The sequence below is a fragment of the Microtus oregoni genome, unplaced genomic scaffold, assembly GCF_018167655.1.
Source record: "Microtus oregoni isolate MIOR12 unplaced genomic scaffold, Mior012 000005F_ref0000423, whole genome shotgun sequence".
NCBI classification, from domain to species: Eukaryota; Metazoa; Chordata; class Mammalia; order Rodentia; family Cricetidae; genus Microtus; species Microtus oregoni.
Window position 1 is genome coordinate 40228284 of NW_024543064.1, and position 20897 is coordinate 40249180.

The window sequence follows — 20897 nt, forward strand, 5'->3', positions numbered from 1 at the left end:
CACCTACGTTAGACTCCTTCTGTCTGGACTATCAACTGCCAGAATGCCCAGGCTGGAGAGTCTCTTGCATGTAATTACAGCTGCCCTGATGAAGATGATGGCTGTTATGTTAGGAGGATAGCAACAAGGACAAAGGCCTCTGAAATGTAGTCCTACACTATGGGGAGCACTAACTCATTCTTGTAGATTGGAGGGTTCAAAGAAGAATGACTGGATGGTTAGTGGTAGTGCACGCCTTTAATCCCAACACAAGCAGAAGCAGACAGATCTCAGAGTTCGAGGCCAGCCAGAACAGAGTTCTAGACAGAGTGAGTTCTAGAACAGCCAGGGCCGCACAGAGAAACCCTGTCTTGAAAAGCAAAAAAAAAAAAAAAAAAAAGAAAGAAAAAGGCCGGGCGGTGTTGGTGCATGCTTTTAATCCCAGCACTCGGGAGGCAGAGGCAGGCGGATCTCTGTGAGTTCGAGGCCAGCCTGGTCTACAAGAGCTAGTTCCAGGACAGGCTCCAAAGCTTCAGAGAAACCCTGTCTCGAAAAACTAAAAAAAAAAAAAAAAAAAAAAAAAAAAAAAAAGTGACTGTCCTTGAGGTCCACTGTCTTAGGTGACCTATCCCATCTTTCAGGCTTCTGGTTTCCTAAATTAAGATCCTGTACCTACGCACAACATATTCGCCCATGGTGACCATTTAGCTACCTTTCAAACACTGGTCTTATCTGTCCTGGGCTTACTCTGTGTTTACTGCTTTCCCACTCTAGCGATAAGGATCTTGGTGTGACACCTAACAGTCCTTAGTTTTCAGTCTTTTGTTAGTGGCCCTCTTTGGGGACTCAGTGAAATAAAATAGCTAAGCTCACTTCATTGTTCTTGTAACTCACACTTTTCAGTCTTTAGAGCAACCAGAGGATTTCGTTCTGGGAACCTTCTCTAGAGTCAGATCTTGTGAAAGTGTTATTGCTTGGACCACCAGCTTGTGCCAAGGACTGTCCATGCATGTCTCATATCCCACCTGGCGTGAGGTTCTCATTACCAGCAGGATGATAAGTGGTTTGGTTTCCAAGCCTTCTTTTTCCTCTTGTTTTGTAGTCATTGTCTGCTATGTGTCAGTCCCATTCTTTTAGGAAGTGGCTGCTGAGACAGAATTAGGACTATGAGAGGTTGATGCAGGGGGCAGCTCCTGAGAAAAGGATGGGAGAGGAGGTAGAATTGTCAGGGAGAGCTCAGAAGTGCCATGTAGATCTGACGGAGTTTCCCATTGACCAAGTAAAACAGTGGGATCAAAGCCTGTCTTTAGAGGAGTTTTGTGTTTAAGAGGTGGCCAATTCTTGGTGCCCATACTGTTGATCAGTCATTGGCTGGAGTTGCTCTGTGCAAGCATGACCTCAGCTTGAAAGCAGGGACTCCTGAGGGAATGCAGCTGGGGGCGTGTGACTGAACTCCTAGTACTTATTGGCAGGTTCTTTCATATGTGAGTACTAAGCAACTGTTAGGTGCTAACGTTATAATGATTGCCTGATTATATTTTCCTGAGTTGCTTTTGTGTTTAATAACTAAAACTCCTTTAGTTACTCTCATTTTGTCATTATTTTCTCTTGAGTATGCTATCTATGTGTGACATGAATTTTCTACTTGGAAGTGAAAACAGACATTTCAAATGTGGTCTGGCACATAGTAAAGTGCTTAATGAGTGTTGATTGAAACGAACAATTCCATCGATCAGCAACACACATACATACTTTTTTCTTCCTTTTAGTGCTTAAGATTGAACGTAGGGTCTTTCACATGCTAGGCAAGCACTTTACTACTGATCTTTACTCTTCTTAAACCTTTTATTCTGAGATTGATTTCACTAACTTCCTGGGGCTGACCTTGAACTCATCCTGGATAGATAGGCCTTAGCTTCTGATCCTTTCATTTTGGCCTTCTAAATAGCTGGGAATACAACTAGTAGGCTCTACTGTTCCACAAAGACAATAAAGGACATTTATCCGAGAGTTAAAATTTAATAAAGTTAATTGTATTGCTTCATCAATCGAGGGAAATGGGCCCCCCCTCCTTCTCAGTCCTTAACCCAGCACAGTGAAAAGACAGAGAAGGGTATGACTTCTAGAATGCTTTGGGATTGCCTGCTTGGTTAGTACTAATGTATAAGCAGTTGTACCCACTCTTGCTTTTACACTTTTTGTGCCCTAAGGTGGATGCACTAAGACATTTTGTTATTAGTGTTCTTATTCAACTTAATGTTAGCAAAAGTCGTTTTCCTCAGGAGTCTTTGGGCTGTATGTTAGGAACCAGTGATGTAATCTAAGCCAAAAATCATATCATAAAATCAAAGTTGAAGGGCTCACACAGCCTAATTAACAAAATACTACAAAATTATTTTAATCTAGAAAGTGTGCTTCTATCATAAATTCAGTAGGAACAGAGACTAGTGGAGACGAAGCAAGAGCTCAGACTTCCAGGCAGCACAGGTGCTATGTTAGTTACTCTTCTGTTGTGATTGAATACTGCAACTAAGGCGGTTTACAGCAGAAAGGCTTCTATTCGCCACACGATTCTAGGAAGATAAGAATATGTCATGGTGGGCTTAGTGGTTAAGAGAACCTGCTGCTCTTGCAGAGGATCAGGGTTCAATTCTCATCACCCACACAATGGTTTACAACCATCCATAACTCCAGTTCCAGGGGCTCTGATGCCCTCCTCTGATACCAGGCACACATGTGGTACATACCCATATGTGGAGTCAAAACACACATGTCTAAAATAAAATAAAAAGTAAATTATATATATAAAAGAATCTGTCTTGGTGGGGAAGTGTGGGCATAAATCAGGTGAGTGACCTGAAGTGGATGTGGAGAGCTTACATCTTCAACTGAAGTGCAAGCAGAGGCAATGAACTGGGAGTGGAATTAGGCCCTACGCTCTCAAAGCCTGTTGTAATAAGAGCAGCGGGCTGCTTCCCCGGCACCCGACTGCCCACATGGCTAGCTCTAGCTTATACCCCGAAATAATTACATGGAAACTGTATTCTTTTAAACACCGCTTGGCCCATTATATCTAGCCTTTTCTTGGCTAACTCTCGCACCTGGACTAGCCCATTTCTAATAATCTATGTAGCCCAAGAGCTGGCTTACCAGGAATGATCTTAACCTGCGTCTTCCTGGAGTGGGAGAATCATGGCGACTCCTTGACTCAGCTTCTTTCTCCCAGCATTCTGTTCTGTTTACTCCGCCTACCTATGATTTAACCTATGAGGGCCAGCCAAGCAGTTTCTTTATTGCTTAACCAATGAAATCAACTGATTGATATATGACACTCCCACATCAAAAGCCCACCCTGACATGCTTTCTCTAGAAAAGTCACACTTCTTAAGCCTCCCCAAACAGCACCACAAGTTGTTCAAATCCCCAAGACATTTCTCATTCAAATCACTACAGGTACTAAAATAATTTAACAAGGAAAGAATAGTACTGGGACTACTGAATATTCACATCAAGTTGTACCTCACACCTGATATAAAAATGAATTCAAAATTGATTATATATCTAAATGTAAGAGCTAAAACTCTTTTAAGAAACACAACACAAATCTTTATGACCTTGGATTAAACAATGATTTCCTAAAAATGATGTCAGCCACAAAGGACCCGAAAGCTGTTGTGACAGTGTGTTTCCTAGAAATGACAGGTGAGCTTCATGCATGACACCTCAACAATACAGCTGCCTAGATAAAACCCAGAAGCACAACACCAACAGACGTGATAACATGAAAGGGGAAATCTCATGTGGCTCTACCCATAAAAAAAGAACTACAGGCAACTAAAGAAAGCTGAGAGCAGAAGAAAATAATTTCCCCCCGGGGTGAGCCCTTTAATTTGTTTATCCAGTAACAAGTGGCCAGCCTTGAAATTATATACATACAAGTAACACTACAGACTGAGCAGACTGTACTTACGTATTTAGGGATGGGCGTATGTGGGTGGGTGTGTAGCAATAACAAAGAAACAAAGGCCATAATTTTGAGAAGGAGCAGGGTAGGGTACAGGAGAGGTTGGAGAGAGAGAGGCTGAGGGAGAAAAGGGAAGAGAAAAACTACATAATTATATTTTAATTTAAAAGAAAAAAATAATGTTGCAGAATATTCCTTTACACTGCGTGAAATTACGTCACTGTGATTCGCTTCATAAATAGCTGAATGGCCAGTAGCTAGGCAGAAAGAAGTTAGTGGGACTTTGGGGAGAAAGGTCTACGGGAAGAAAGGCAGGTAAGTCATCAGCCAGATGCAGAGGAAGCAGGATGGGCAGACCACAGTAAAGGTAACTGAGCCACATAAAAGAACATAGATTTGAAGTAGGCTGCTCCAATACCCCTATCCCATTCATCTGACCCTGCAACCTTCAAGTCCCACTCTGCCCCCAAACCTCCTATCCACACTGCAACCTCAGTGGATCTCTGAAACACAGTCTCAGTTACACAGAGAGGACCAAGAGAGCAAAGCAAGAGAGCAGGCGAGGAGAGCAGGTCAAGAGAGACCTTAGTGGCTCCCTGAGACAAAGACAGTGACAGGACAGAGTAGACCTAGAACAGTTCCCAAAGACACAGACAGCCACTGCAGGGATTGGACCAAGATGCAAAGACACACTGCCGGCACCAAGTGAAGAAAGAGATAGGTAGATGCCAATGCAATTCATCTAACAACCTAAAAAGCAACACGGTAACACACAGCAGGAAGAAACCAGTGATCACACAACAGGAACACTTGATCATCCTAACCCAGAAGAAGCAGAAGAAAATGTTTTAAACATAACTTTATGAGGATGATGGAGACCTTTAAAGATGAAATGAAAAATTCCCTTAAAGAGATGGAGGAAAAGACAAACAAAAAATTGGAAGAAATCAATAAATCTCTCAAAGAACCACCCCCCTCAAAAAAAAACCAAGGGGAAAAAAACAATCAAATAGGTGAAGCAAACAGTGTGGGAATTCTAGATATGGAAAATCTGGGTAAAAGAACAGGAACTACAGAGGCAAGTGTAGTGTCTGCACTACCAACGGTACGCGAGTTGGCAACTAGGCTGGAGACTTAAAAATATATGCACACGGGGACATGGGTCATCCTTGATACAAGAATGCCAACTCTACTGTGCTCAAGGGAAGCTTATATAGGGATCCTTAACTGATAGCCACACCCCAGGGATCTTTCAGCTGCAGGCCTCACCAGAACCCAATCTCCTGCCATCAGGGTCTCCTGCTAAGAGCAGCTGCAGGCACAGGTAAACAAGTTGTTTAGCTCAGTTCACTACAGCAGGCAAAGGGTCTGAAGCAGGCAAAGAAGGGGGCCAGGGGTCCGCAGTAGGCAAGCATAACCAAAAGAATAAAAGAGATAGAAGAGAGAATCTCAGAAGTTGAACATACTATAGAGGAAATAGATACACTGGTCAAAGAAAACATTAACTCCAATAAATTCTAAACACAAAACTTCCAGGAAATCTGAGACACCATGAAAAGACCAAACCTAAGAATAATAGGAATAGAAGAACTCCAGCTCAAAGACACAAAAATTATATTCAACAAAATCACAGAAGAAAAATTTTCCAACCTAAAGAAGGATATCCCTATGAAGGTACAAGAAGCTTACAGAACACCAAATAGACTGGACCAAAAATAAAAATGTCCCCTCACTATATAATAATCAAAACGCAAAACATACAGAATAAAGAAAGAATATTATAAGAGCTGCAAAGGAAAAAGGTCAAGTAGCATATAAAGGCAGACATATCAGAATTACACCCCAATTCTCAATGGAAACCATGAAAGCCAGAAGGTCTTGGACAAATGTGCTGCAGACACTACGAGACCACAGATGCAAGCCTGTTGTTCAAAAATTTTCGCCTCTTCTCTGAAATAGCCTTTCCACATCAATTGAGGCCCGTGAAGCCAATCATATGGTGTGGCTTTAATGCCAGAAACCCATGTCTTTACCATCTCTCTAACAAATGCAGGATGCAAGCCATAAGTTCCTACTGCCTGCTTAATTTCTTTTAGATCATTCATTCTTATAGGTATCCATCTACCTTCTTTTGATTCTTTGGGCCTTTTTTTTTAAAAAAAAAAAAGATTTATTTATTTATTATGTATATAGTATTCTGCCTACATATATGCTATAGGCCAATAGAGGGCACCAGATCTCATTACAGATGGTTGTGAACCATCATGTGGTTGCTGGGAATTGAACTCAGGACCTCTGGAAGAGCAGTCAGTGCTCTTAACCTCTGAGTCACCTCTCCAGCCCCTCTTTGGGGCCTTTAGAACTTGATGCTTTGTCAGAGATTACAGGGTAGGAAGCTAAAACCCTGGGTAAGTCATCTCTGACAGTTACTGGTGATGTTGAATCCTGTCCTTGTGCCTTCTTTCCCTGCTCATCAGCTCCAATATTTCCTCATTTGTTTCAAATCTTTTTACTACTGTCTTTTGTAAAGCCTGACTCTCCTGGCCTGTGTATATTTCTAGAGATTTCATTGAGGCACCTAGCCTCTGGTCCTCATTCTGTACATGTGATTCCAAGGTCTGAAGTTTTTCCTTTAAAGATAACATCTCATCCTTGAACATTATTTGGATAGCGTGCCGATTGCCTTCCTGGAGAGGTCCTCTATCTGCTAACCTATCATAATTTTTTAACAAGAGAAATGATGGCTCATCCACAGAGGTGACAACCAATCAGATGGTAAAGAAACCTCATAAGGGTTAGGACAGGGTTCTGCTCTTGTCTTTGCAGGAAAATACTGATCTTCAGAAAGTCAAGAGACCCTGGACATCTAGATGCCTAAAGAGGAAAAAGATAATTATCCAGATAGAATCACCAAGCAAAGAGAACTATCACTTATGAGGACAAATCATCTGAGGATGAGAACCTCTGAATAATGGCTAAAGTAATAGTCATGACTAACTTAAAAGTCAAAGCTGGCTTTGGAGTTGGACAATGACTCTGTCCTTCTCTAAATCCAAGGATGTTGTTAAGATAAAAATTCAGAATTTCTGTCTCATGTCAGGAGTCATGATATGGGACAGAAAGATAAAAGAATTTAGAAAAAATTCAAATAGTTTAGGATTCTATTAACGTGAGACACAATTGCTTCTGGTTTCACTGATCTATTCCCGAAAAGAATGTTGAGCATCGAAGACACTCCACTTGGAGCTTGTTTTCTTCTTGGCAAAACTGGCCTTTGGGCAAGGAACTGCCCATGCATCGACTACTCACAAAATGCATGATGTCCAGACAGGACAAGCAGGATACAAGAAAAAAGACTGTCAAATCTTGCCAAGACAGGGTAAGACAGTTTTGAAAAATTTCCTGTCTCTGAAAATGATTTGTCAGTTGCTGTAGGCCTTAGCCAAAGTCGGTTGCTCCAACATTGCAAATGAGACTCTGGGTGATTGCCCAGGTAGCCAGTTGTCTCTGTCATTTGTTGCACATTTTGGAAGTTGCTTGATTGCACTTCCTGCTTACTCAAATAATATTTCCCTGGCAAAATTGGGAGCATGGGGGTGGGAGGAGAGTGGAGGGTGGAAAGGGTCATCCTTGTGGATTCCTGGAAATTTCTCTAGTGCCAGGTTTCTTGCTGGCTCCATAATGATTCCCTCAATCAAAATATCTCTTTCTTTGCTCTCATCTCTGTCCTTCCTCCATCTTGACTATCCTGTTCCCTCAAGTTCTCTTCTCTTCCCCCCCCCCTTCCCTTGCTTGTTCTTGTTTTACTAGCAAGTCCATTCTTTCACTGGCACTAGAGTCTATTTCTTTGGGATTCTGGTATGTCCTGGAGACCAGATGAGAAATCCACTCTCATGGACTGAACAACTACTAGATTCTTGGACCTTCCATTCATAGGAGGTCATTGTTGGATTAGCTGAACCACAGCCTGTAGATCACTCTAATAAATCTCCTTTATACACACACACACAAATATATATGTGTATGTATGTGTGTGTATATATACATATGTATGCTCTGTTAGTCAAGAGTACCTTGACTAATACAGAACCTAAACTCAATATCTGAAGTGGGTTCACAGGAAATAAAAAGAATGAAAATATATATATATATATATATATATATTTCATATAAAGAACTTATATTTAAACAGACATTTCTCCAGAGAAGAAAAGCAAATAACCAATAAACACATGTAAAGATATTCAGTCATTAGTCATCAGGGAACAGAAAACTCAAAGCCATAAGCTATTTCTTCACAAGCACTAAAAAGCTGGAATCAAAAGTGCCAGTGAGGATGTGAAAAAACTGGAATCCTCCTGCACTGTTGATACACACTTTCATTGAGGTATGAAAAGTGGTGCAAGTGTTTGTAAGACAGTCTGATCCTTCAAAGGGGAGCACAGAACCAGAAGTGCAGCACTTGTGCATGACATGCACGAGGCCCTGGGTATAACCCCCTAGCAGAACAAACAACAACAGAACAAGACAAATATACAGTTACCACATGACCAAATAATTCTACTACTCAGAAAATATCCAAGATTAATTCCACATAGAAACACATACTTAAAAACTGGGCTTGGTGATGGTATTGCCTGTAATCCTAGCACTTGAGAGGTCAAGGAGGGAGGATCAGAGGTTCAAGGTAATCTTCCACTACATAGCAAGTTTCAGGTCAGTGGGTTACTTAAGACCCTGTCTTAAAAAAAAAAAAAAAGCTTACAGAAGTATTATTTATATGACTCAAAATGAAAGAACCCCAAGGCCTGTTAACTGATTAAACAACAAATAAAATATAGTATAACTGCATATAATTTGCTGATTGAAAATGAAATAGTGATATGCATTACAATATGAATGAATCTTGAAACAGCATGCTAGGTACTGAGAGATAGCTCAGTGGTTAAGAGTGCATATTGTTCTTTCAGAGCACCCAATTTCCATCTCCAGAACCTACGGGACAGAGCACAACCACCTGCTAACTCTAGCTCTCACAAGCCCAAAACCTTCTGGCCTCTTCAGGTACTTCAATGTCCTTTGCAGGAACTGCATAATGTGTACATATCCATACATAGACACACATAATTAAAAAGAAAATAAATCAGAAAGAGAGGGAGAATGAGAACAGAATGCTAAGTTAGGTGTCTTGGTGTGGTGGTATGTAGCACGAATTATAAAACCCAAAGACAGATATTGGGGTTCAAGCTAAAGATCAGAAAAGCAAAGCAGCCAAACCACTATAGAGTTCTTACCTCTACCAAGGCTCAGACAAATGAAGGGCAATCCTGTCCTCAATATGACTGCCGGCTGCAATGTTCTCCACCAAACCTTAGACTGCAATGTTCTTGTCTCTTCCTTCCTTACATACCTCTCTCTACCCAGCCATATCTCTCCTGTCCCCACCTCCCTAGTGCTGGGATTAAATGCCTGTGACTCCCGAATGCTGGGAACTTTTGTGTGAGTTCTATTTCTCTTTTTAGACAGAGTCAATCTCAGGTAGCCCAGGGTGGCCTTGAGTTCTGGGATTAAAGGTGTGTGTCCTCTAGTGGCTTAGCTCTGCACTCTTATCTTCAGGCAAGTTTTATTTATTAAAACATAAATAAAATATCACTATAGTAGTACATGCCTAGAAATCCCATCATAACATAGCAGGAAGATCCTGATTTCAAAGCCATCCTGGAATATACAACAACACTCTGTCTAAAAGTAAGAAGAAGAAAAAATAAAGGAAAGAGAATTGGGAAAGGAAGGGATGGGAAAGGAATTAGAAAAAAATGCAAGAAGCCAGATGCTGGATCCATTTACATGAAACACACGAGAGACAATTACACAGAGGAAGTGCAGTATAGTTAGAAACTGAAAAGTGGTGATGAGAAAGGACTAATGACTTGCCCATGAGTACAAGGTTTCTTTATGGGATGAAGTTGTTCTGATGTAATGATCACAGTGTAGTGGTGATAATCGCACAGTTCTGTACATACAATAAAAACTGCTGAGCTGTACGCCTTTAAAGAGGCAAATTTTATGGTATGTACATATCTCAAGAAAGTTGATGTAGAAACTAGAACTAAAACTATAAATAACTATAATTTCAATCTGCTTGACAGTAATGTGCTTACTCTGCTATATCCATCAGCCTACTATATAAGCCATTTCAACTAATCTTCAATTATAGGATGAGAAAAGTAGCAGAGTCCTCTCACAACCAATTAATTCATTTTTAAAAAGATTGTGTGTTTTACCCGAATGTATTTATGTACACCACATGTATGCCTTGTGCCCAGGGAGGTCAGAGAGAACATAGGGTCCCCCGAAACAGATTTACAGAGTTACAGATGATTTGCGAGCTCTCATATGGGTGCTGGGGATGGAAGCCAGGTCCTCTGCAAGAACAAGTACTCTTAACTACTGAGCCATCTATCCAGGCCCCAAATAAGTCTATTTTAAGAGCTACAAAATATGATGTTAAGTAAAGTATATATATATTTAAAATATTTATAAAATGCCAGATTAACTGATGAACTAAACTCCTAAAGATTTATTTTTACGTGTGTGCATGTGTGTGAACATGTGAGTACAGGTGCCATCAGAAGGCAGAGTAGTCAGGTCCCTGTGGAGCTGCAGTTACAGGTAGTTGTGAACTACCTGACATGAGAGCTGGGAACCAAATTTGGGTTCTCTGCAGAACAAGTTCTTTACCAGGGAGTCATTTCTCCAGCTCCTAAATTTTATTTTTAATGAAGGACTAATGGTATTTAACACAGTTCTATATTAAAACTTCCAACTCAATAAATAGTATTGTGTTTGGCAACATATTTTGTTTGGTTGACTCATTAATCAAGCATGAATACAAGATCTAAGCAACAGAATTTTAGACATTCCTTATCATTTAACAGACTCACACTTTCATTTTTAATTTCATCAAAATAACTATACTAAGTACCTATTACTATATCAGTACAAGAATTTATGATTGAATCTAGCGTGGTGATGGATGCTTTAATTCCAGTGCTTGGGAGGCAGAGGCAGGCAGGAGTAGTAAGCAAGTGAGCAGCATTCTTCCTCCTTTGGCTTCAGTTCCTGCCCTGCCTCCCTGCATGATGACTGGTATGGAAGAGTGAAATGGGCCCTTTCCTCCCCAGACTGCTCTTGGTCATGGTGTTCATCACAGGGACATAATTCCTTACTTACACAGAAAGTGCTGTGATGGCCATGGGTAGTGCTGTGACAGACCCAACCATGTTGTTTGGAGGAAGACTGGAAGGCATTTGGAATTTCAGACTAGAAAAGCCTTCGACTATGCAGAGCTCAGCGGGCTATTCTGTAGGAGCTTGAAAGGTAAAAATGCTGAGTAGTACAAACAACAGAAACAAGACTTGTAAGGATTGAGAACAGTGGATCTTAATCTGTGAGTCATGACCCCTTTGAGGTCACACATCAGATGTACTGCATACATTACAATTCATAACAATAGCAAAACTACAGTTATAAAGTAGTAATGGAATACTTTTATAGCTGGGGTAATCATAGCATGAGAAACTATATTAGAAGGTCAAAGCATTAGGAAGGTTGAGAACCACTGTTTGATAGGGTAGTACAGACTAATGAACCCTTTTCCCCCTAAACGGCTTTTGGTCATGATGTTTCATCGTAACACTATAAACCCAGCTAAGACAGGAGTTGAACTCAGGTCCTCAGAGTTATATTTGCTGAGCCATCTCCCCCAGCCTCTATTTAGCCTTTCAAAGGTCAGAGTCAGGTTTTGTGGTGCAAACCTGTAATTCCAGGCCTAGGGGGAAAGGCGGAAGGACTGCTGCTAATTAAAGCCATCCTGGTCTACATATTCAGTCAGCTAGGGCTTACACAGTGAGCTCTTGTCTCAAGGAAGCATACAGCAGCTGGGTGGTGGTGGCCCACACCTTTAATCAGGCAGATCTCTGAGTTTGATGCCAGATGGAGTTCAGGGCCATGGTGAGAAACTCTGTAGTGAAAAAAAAACAACTACAACAAGGGAGAAGAAAGAAAGGGAGGGAGGGAGGGATTTATAGCATAATATCATGGCGTCTTCTTTTTAGTCCACTCCTAACTTTTCAAAGATCATTTTATAAAGATAAAAGATGTAATGAGCTCTTATTAAAAACACTGACTGAAATAAATAGTAATAAAAGAATGGAAAGCACCTAACCATGCAACAAGTGATATTCACAATTTTCAAAAACTCAAAAATATTTTCTGACCAATTGTCAGACTCAAATACCACTCGTAATTGGTGAGGAAAGCATTGGTTTGTATGAACTTTCTTAAAAACTATACAGACCAGTAAGGCAGTGGTGGCGCAGGCCTTTAATCCCAGCACTCAGGAGGCAGAGGCAGGTGGATTTCTGTGAGTTTGAGGCCAGCCTGGTCTACAGAGCAAGTTCCAGGACAGGCTCCAAAGCTACAGAGAAACCCTGTCTCGGGGCAGAGGGAGGAACTATCCATGCCTAAAATCCTAATACTAAACAAGAGGATTACCTCACATTTGAGGATAGCCTACAGTGTGAGACTATCTCTCTTATTCTTAAAAAATAACCCCAATCTTATTAAAAAATATCCCTGGGGCGGGCTGGCGGAGCCCGCCATGAGAAAAAGCGGCGCGGGAGGGTCTGCCCTGCGCTGGCGGTGGCGGTGGCGGCAGTAACAGACATATAAACACAGGAAATAGCCATATAAGAATTTATTAACAAGGAGAGAAAGAAAGAAAGGGAAAGAGAGAGAGACAGAGAGAGAGAGAGAAGGAGAGAGAGAGAGAAGGAGAGAGAGAGAGAGGAGAAAGAGAAGAAGGGAGAGAGGCAGAGCCCCGTGTGTACATGGGGGAGAACACAGGGAGAGAGAGAGCAATGGGGGGCGAGGTCAGAGGTTAAAAGGAGTGGGCGTGGCCAGGGCAGGGACCGAAAGAATAACAATCTCAACATCAAAGCAAAAAAAAGAAGAAAAAAAAAAGGATCCATTGCAGTTGTTTTGGAGACTAAGGGCAAGCAATTCAGATGCATGTCAGTATGTTGCTTCAAATGGAGGAGAGGAAAGAAATGCTTATACACCGAAAATCAAATAAAGCTCATTAAGTAAGACATCAGTGAAATTCATCAAGAGGAACATTACACCTTCCCCTAGACAGTACTAAGGTTATGCACAAACAGAAAGAAAACCTCACGTAGTTTATCGATTCAACCAACCATGTGTCTACCCAGACATTTGTTTAATTATCCTCTTTTATGCATCATCAAATGCTTTTTTATTTCCTATCATTATTTTGGTTTTTTCAAAGTTCAACCAAATATGCCAGGGTTTGGGGGCTGGAGAGATGGCTCAGGGTTAGAGCACTGGTTGCTCTTCCAGAGGAACTGAACCCCATTTCAATTCCTAGCACCGACATGACAGCTCAACACCTTCTCTGTTCTCTGGGCACCAGGCCTGTATGTGGCACACAGACATACATGCAGACAAAGCACCTAGCACATAAAAAAATTTAAAAGAAAGGATATACCACGCTTTGGAGAAGTAGCCACGATCCTGTCAGATTTTCTAGATATTCTTGTCATCATGAGGTGAATTATCCTTTAGTTGATACTGTCTTTCAACCATATTTTATATAATGGTGATGCATGTTTGTAGAATAGTTTATAAAGTATTTCTACATTGTCATCTAATTTCCTAATCCTCATTGCAGTGTTATGACCCAGGTCAGTTGGATATAATTGATATTGTCATCATTTAAAGAAAAAGAAAACAGATTTTTTTAAAATTTGCAATCAAATAGCTGATAGCTGCAAGCTCAGGTCAGCTGGCCCCAGGGGTCCTGTATTTTTTCCATTTCTCCACATTGTCTCATTGTTTCACATGAAGCTACAAGCCTTGACCACTAAGAACAATACCCTGGAAAGTAGCCAGTCTAATAGCACTTAGCCGAGCAGCATTTTAAAAGAGAAACAAAAGGTGGGGGGACCCAAAAGCTGTGTCTAGTGTACTGAAGTGAACTCATCCTTAAATAATGTAATGAGGAGAAACACCCTGGAGAGAGACCAGAGAATAAAACATAAGTAGATTTAATGGACACAGCCTCAGAAGTACCCAGATGGGGTAAGAGCCCTGTAGTTGTTAAAGGCAGGTTTTATTTGTTTGTTTGGTTTGGGTTTTGCCTTTTTTTCTCTTCTTGTTTTTAGAACAAAGACTTGAAAGGAACATGAATTTATGTTTAATGAGACCTAAACACCACCAGACTCTACAGAGCTTCCTTGAGCTGCAAATCAGAATGCAACCTTTTTATGAGGAAGGGGTTGCATGTTTTACATTGGTTCCTTTAGCTGCTTTCATGCATATTCAGAGATGGTAATTGAGTCAGTAAAAACGTTGGAGAGCTTCCTCTGTATAATAGCGCTGTGGGGCACTGCAGAAGTAATGTCAAGGTGTGGGTGACACTGCCATTCTTACAAGGAGTCTGTAGCCTGGCAGGGAGATTTCTGTGTTTCTTCTAACATAACATATCATGAATGGCTGTTGGATTTTGACAAAAGATTTTCCTGCATCCAATGTGAGTTTTCTTCTTTAGCATGCTGGTGTGATGTATTACATAGATCAGTTTTTAAATTCACTGAATCAGGTTTACATAATAAGTGATAAATTTCTCTTGGTTGTTGTGTATAATTATTATATTAGATTTGTTTTGCTAATATTTTTGTCTAGTTTCTTTCCATTTGTGTTGATGAGAGACACTGAAATAGTTTTCTTGTCTTCTAATGTCTTTGGTTTTGGGGTTAGGGTGATATTAGTTGACCTCATAGAATGAATTAGAAAAAACTCATTTTTTTTAAAAAAAAATTATCTTTTTATTTTTTTAAACTTTATTTTACGTTCCAACCACAGTCGCCTCCATCTCCATCCCCCACATCTCTCTCTCAACTCACCTCCCATCCATCCACTCCTCCCAACTGGTAAGAGCTCCTATGGGAAGTCAAGAAAGTCTGGCACATTAAGTTGGGGCAGGACCAAGCCCCTCCCCCCCTGCATTAAGGCTGAGCATGGCATCCCACTGTAGGAAAAGGACTCCAACAAGCTAGCTCATGAACCAGGGATGGATCCTGGTCCTACTGCCAGGGGTCCCTCAGACATATGGAGAGCCTAGTTCAGTCCATGGAGGCTCCACAGCTGTCAGTCTAGAGTTCATGAGTTTCCCTGAGCTTGGTTCAGCTGTCTCTGTAGATTTCTCCATCATGATATTGGCCTCCCTTGCTTTATATTCCTTTTTGCTATCTTCGATTGGATTCCTGGAGTTCGGCCTGTTGCTTGGTTGTGTATCTCTGTATCTGGTTCCATCAGTTACTGGATGAAGGCTCTATGATGGTAGTTGGGGTATTCACCAATATGATTATAGGGCAAGGCTAGTTCAGGCATTTCCACTGTTGATAGGAGTTCTAGCTGGGGTCATTCTTATGGATTTTTGGGAATTTCCCTAGCACCAGGTTTTTTTCTAACCCCATGGTGGCTCTTTCTATCAAGATCTCTCTTTCATTGCTCTCTGACTCGGTCCCTCTCCCCTGTCAACCATCCCATTCCCTTATGTTCTCATCTCCTATCCTCTTCCTTTTTCCGCCACTCCCTCGCCCCTAGTTTACCCAGGAGATTTCATCTAGTTCCCCTTCCCTGGGTGATCCATGTGTCCCTCTTAGGGTTTTCCTTGTTACCCAGTGTCTCTGGAGCTGTGGATTGTAGTCTGGTTGTCCTTTGCTTTACATCTGATATCCACTTATGAGTGAGTACATATCAGGTTTGTCTTTGTGAGTCTGGGTTACCTCACTCAGGATGGTTTTTTCTAGTTCTATCCATTTGCCTGCAAATTTCATGATCTCTTGTTTCTTACAGTTGAGTAGTACTCCATTGTGTACCACATTTTCCTTATCCATTCTTCAGTTGAGAGGCATTTAGGTTGTTTCCAGGTTCTGGCTATTACAAATAATGCTGCTATGAACATAGTTGAGCAAGTGTTCTTGTGGTATAATTGAGTATCCTTTGGGTATATGCCCAGGAGTGGTATCACTGGGTCTTGAGTTAGATTAATTCCCAATTTTCTGAGAAATCGCCATACTGATTTCCAAGCGGCTGTACAAGTTTGCACTCCCACCAGCCATGGAGGAATGTTTTCCTGACTCCAACATAAGCTGTCCTCAGTATTTTTGACCTTAGCCATTTGACAGGTATAAGATGGTATCTCAGAGTCCATCTTTTTTGCATTTCCTTGATGATTAAGGATGTTGAACAATTCCTTAAATGTCTTTTGGCCATTTGAGATTCTTCTATTTAGAATTCTCTGTTTAGCTCTATATCCCATTTTAAAAATTGGATTGTTTTGTATTTTGATGTTAGTTTCTTGAGTTCTTTATATATTTTGGAGATCAGCCCTCTGTCAGACGTGTTGGTGAAGAGCTTTTCCCATTCTGTAGATTGGTTTGTCTTATTTATCGTGTCCTTTGACTTATGGAGGCTTTTCAGTTTCAGGAAGTCCCATTTATTGATTGTTGCTCTCAGTGTCTGTGTCTGTGTACTGGTGTTATATTTATGAAGTGGTCTCCTGTGTTAAAGTGATGGGGCCAAGCAACTATGGGCTGAAATATCTCAATAAATCTTTCTTCTTTATAAATTGATTATATTCAGATACTTTGCTATAGTAGCAGAATATTAACTAACTTGTGACCCTTTTCATTTATGTTATCAAGTTTGTGAACATAGGGGTTGTCAATAGTATTAATTTTTGTGAGTTTTTTTTGTTTTTTATTTAAATAACATTTTTCAGTAGTATTCCTTTTTATGTTTTTAATTTCTAGAGGATCTGTAGTGGTATCCCTTCTTTCATTTCTGGTATTAGAAATTTATATCTTCTCTTACTTCTTAATTAGCCTGGCTGGAGACCTTTTTATTTTTTTATTTTGGTTTTTTGAGACAGGGTTTCTTTGTAGCCCTGGCTGTCCTGGTACTCTGTACACCAGGCTGGCCTTGAACTCACAGAGATCCTCTGAAAGTGTATGCCACCCTTGCCTGTCCTGGAGACCCTTTAAAAATGTAATTGTGTTTTGTATACAAGTGTGTGTGTGTGTGTGTGTGTGTGTGTGTGTGTGTGTGTATACTACGGCACACATCTCAAACTTACTATGCACTTCAGAAGTCAGCGGACAGCTGTCAGGATTCAGTTGTCTCACAATCCAGGGGGTTGAATTCTGGTTGTCAGATCTATGTGCAAGTGTCTCTACCCACTGAGTCATCTCTGACCAAATTGCTGACTTTTGATTGGTGCATTTATACAACCAGATTTGATTATTAATGTTATTTCTATCACTTACAATGAATAAACATGTTGAGAGAGTACAGATTTCTCTGTTGGTTAGATCTTACAATCAGCACTCTAAATATTCTATCCCTCTTTCTCATTTGTATGATTTTTTCAGGAGAAGTTGGATATAATACTTACTTTGCTTTTCTGTAAGATGTTTCCTCCCCTTGTCTGTGGCTTCTTTTTGCATTTTTTTCTTTTTTTTTTAACTTTATTCATTACTCTTTGTATGCGTGCATGCAGTGTATGTGAGTCCAGGGCACGCACACATGATGCACATGTGGAGGACTGGACAATTCTCAGAAGTTGGTTTTCTGCTTCACTTATGGGCTCCAAGGATTAAACTCAGTTCTCCTACCTGGAGCCATCTCACCCTCTCTTTGCTTTGTTTATTTTCAGACAGAATATCTTGTAGCCCAGACTGATCTCAAACTGACTATGTTCTTCAGATTGGTCTTGAACTCCAGATCCTTACACCTCTGCCTCTCAGCAATACCATGCCTGGCTTGCATTTTTTTCTTAATCTTTGAATTTCTGTAGTTTGAATATGACATGTATATACACACACACTGCTGCTGCTATTGCTCCTCTTTTATGTGGCTCAGTGTTCTCTGAATGTCCTGGACTTGTGGACTTAATATTTGATATTAATTAGACGAAATTCTGTCATTTTAAAGCAAATCTTTTTCCTTTTAAGTAATTCCTTCTTGTGTTTTAATTTTTTTTTTTTCCAAGACAGGGTTTCTCTGTGGTTTTGGAGCCTGTCCTGGAACTAGCTCTTGTAGACCTAATTTTTTTCCCTCAGGTTTCTGCTAAGAAATTCTCATGTTTAGAAGAGTCTTTGCTCAGCCACGTCTTCTCTTAATAAGTCTATCAGAGACAGATTTTATTTCTGATACAGTATTTGTGATTTCTAGCATTTCTTTTGTTTTTAATCTTATTTTACTTTTTACATTTTTCGTGTAGTCTATTTTGATCACGTCTTTTCCCTTTACCAGCTCCTCCTTGATTCCCCCACCTCCCAATTTCATGTTCTGTCTTTCTCTTAAACAAACAAACAAAAAACCAAAACAACCCCCCCCAACACACACAAAAAATCACATGGAGTCTACTTTGTACACTCCTGAGCATGAGTCCTGCCCTAGAGTGTGGTTGGTATACCCAGTGTCACTTCATTGAAGAACACCGATTTTCACTCTTTCAGCAGGTATCAACTGCAAGTAGCTTTCTGGTTAGGAGTGGTACCCACTTCCTCTACCCATGCTGGGATTCTGTCTGGGTTGAACCTGTGCAGGTCTTATACATGCTCTGTCTCTGTGAGTTCCTGTGTAGCAGCCCTGTGTGTCTGGAGAACACTGTTGCCCTGGAGTCACCACCTCTGGCTCACATTCGTTCCCACGGCCTCTTCCGTGTAGATCCCTGAGCCTTGGGGCAGGGATGATACAGGTGTCCCTTTCCGGGCTCTCTCTGCATATTGTCCAGTTGTGAGTCTCTGTGTTAATCACCATCTACTGCAACAGGCTTCTCTGAGGAGGGTTTGGTGATACACTAATACGGGTCTCCACTGAGTGTGGCCTTTTGGGTCTTTCTTCAGTTTTAGGGGTTCTTTTTGGGCTGTGTGTGTATGCACACATGTGGGTATTCACAAGTATGTATGCATATGGAAGCTTAGAAGTCAACCTTGAGTGTCATTCCTCGGGTGCCAGCTACCTTGTTTGTTTGTTTATTTTGAGACAGCGTCTCACTCTGTAGCTCTGGCTGTCCCGAAACCCATTATGTAGACACTTAACTTGAACTTACAGAGATTCACCTGCCTCTGCCTCTTGAGTGCTGTGATTAAAGATGTACAGCACAGGGGGCTGGAGAGATGGCTCAGTGGTTAAGAGCATTGCCTGCTCTTCCAAAGGTCCTGAGTTCAATTCCCAGCAACCACATGGTTATCTGTAATGAGGTCTGGTGCCCTCTTCTGGCCTGCAGGCATACACACAGATAGAATACTGTATACATAATAAATAAATAAATATTTAAAAAAAAAGATGTACAGCACAACCCCAGTTTGGTTTTTGTTTGTTTTGTTTTAAGATTTATTTATATATTATATGTATATGGATGCTTTGTCTGAGTGTACTGCACACCAGTAAAAGGGCGTTGGATTCCGTAATAGACAGTTGTGAGCTGTCGTGTAAGTTCTGGAATTTAATTCAATACCTCAGGAAAGGCAGCCAGTGTCCTTCACTGCTGAGCCATCTCTCTAGCCCCACCTTATTTTTTGAGGTAGTGTGCCTCACTGGCCTGTAATTCACCAAGTAGGCTAGACTGACTCGCTGGCAAGCTTTATCTGCCTGTTTCTGCCTCCAGCACTGGAGTTACAAGTGTGTGTCACCACACCTGGCTTCTTTACGTGTCTTCTGGGAATTGAACTCAAGTCCTCATACTTGTATGGCAAGCACTTTACTGACTGAGACATCTTTTTAATTATTCTATTAAAATATATTTTGTTAACACTTTTTGGGATTTAAGGTAACCCACTGGAACTAATGGAAAAGGGGGGCATGGAATTTCTACAAGGATGCTGCTGTCTTGAAGATTTGGAGGTGCCAATTCTAGCTGTATCTTCCAGGTTAGGGTAGAGAGTCAGTGGAGAATCTTTATAATTAATTCATGTTAGATCAGGAGCTCACACATTGCCAATAGGTTAGATGGATGGACTTTACTTGATCATGGTGTTTATCTTAGAATAAAAATGTATAGACTGGAGTAGTTGTCTAGCATGTGCAAGACTCTGTGTTTAATCTCCTGGGTGGGTCAGTGGAGGGTGGGGAGAATATGTTTATGGGGCAGAGACAGGCAATTATGAAAGGATGCTATGTAAAAATTCAAGGTGTGGAATTGAGCTAGTGAGCTGATAATTATTGTTCAGTCATGAACAATTAATCTATGTATGACTTTGCGCTAGGATTCTCTAGAGAAACAGAGTCAGTAAAGAGAATAAGTCTATCAGCAGATTGTAGACGTGGAGCTTCATAATTTGTGAGCCAAGGGCTTACTAAAATCTCATGATGTTAGTGTGTATATATTGTGTGAAGGGCAAGATGGTTTATTGAGCTCAATGGAAGTGCTAATTTTTTTTAAAGCATTCTCACAGACAGATCAAAAAACAATCTTTAATCAGATGCCTCAGCATCCATTGGTTCAGGCAAATTTCCATGTAAAATTAACCACCCCCAGGATGTTATATGTATCAGTGGTTTCTGACTCTGTGTTATACATATGCTAATTTATTTAAATGGTATAGGGTTGTTTTACTATAGACATGAGAATTAAACATGCTTTTTCTTGTAATACTGTTCTCAAATCAGTGGCTGAACTAGGGATTTTATTGTCTGTATGTATTTGATACACCTGTTATAAACCACATTTTCCAATATTTGTTAGACTCTTCTGTCTTTGCTCAGTATGTGCTAGTTGAAGGCAACCACCTTGTTCTCCATGGCTCTTGACTGTGAATCTGATGGTTGTGAGTGCTGCCAGATTGATAACTTGGAAATTGAA

At 40.7% G+C, this 20897-nt stretch overlaps 1 protein-coding gene across 1 annotated transcript in view; it reads left to right on the plus strand.

Moving 5' to 3' along the window:
- Zfyve9 (zinc finger FYVE-type containing 9) overlaps positions 1-20897 on the plus strand; it is a 131384-nt gene that overhangs the window by 14763 nt on the left and 95724 nt on the right. The gene's annotated exons all lie outside the window — the stretch shown is intronic.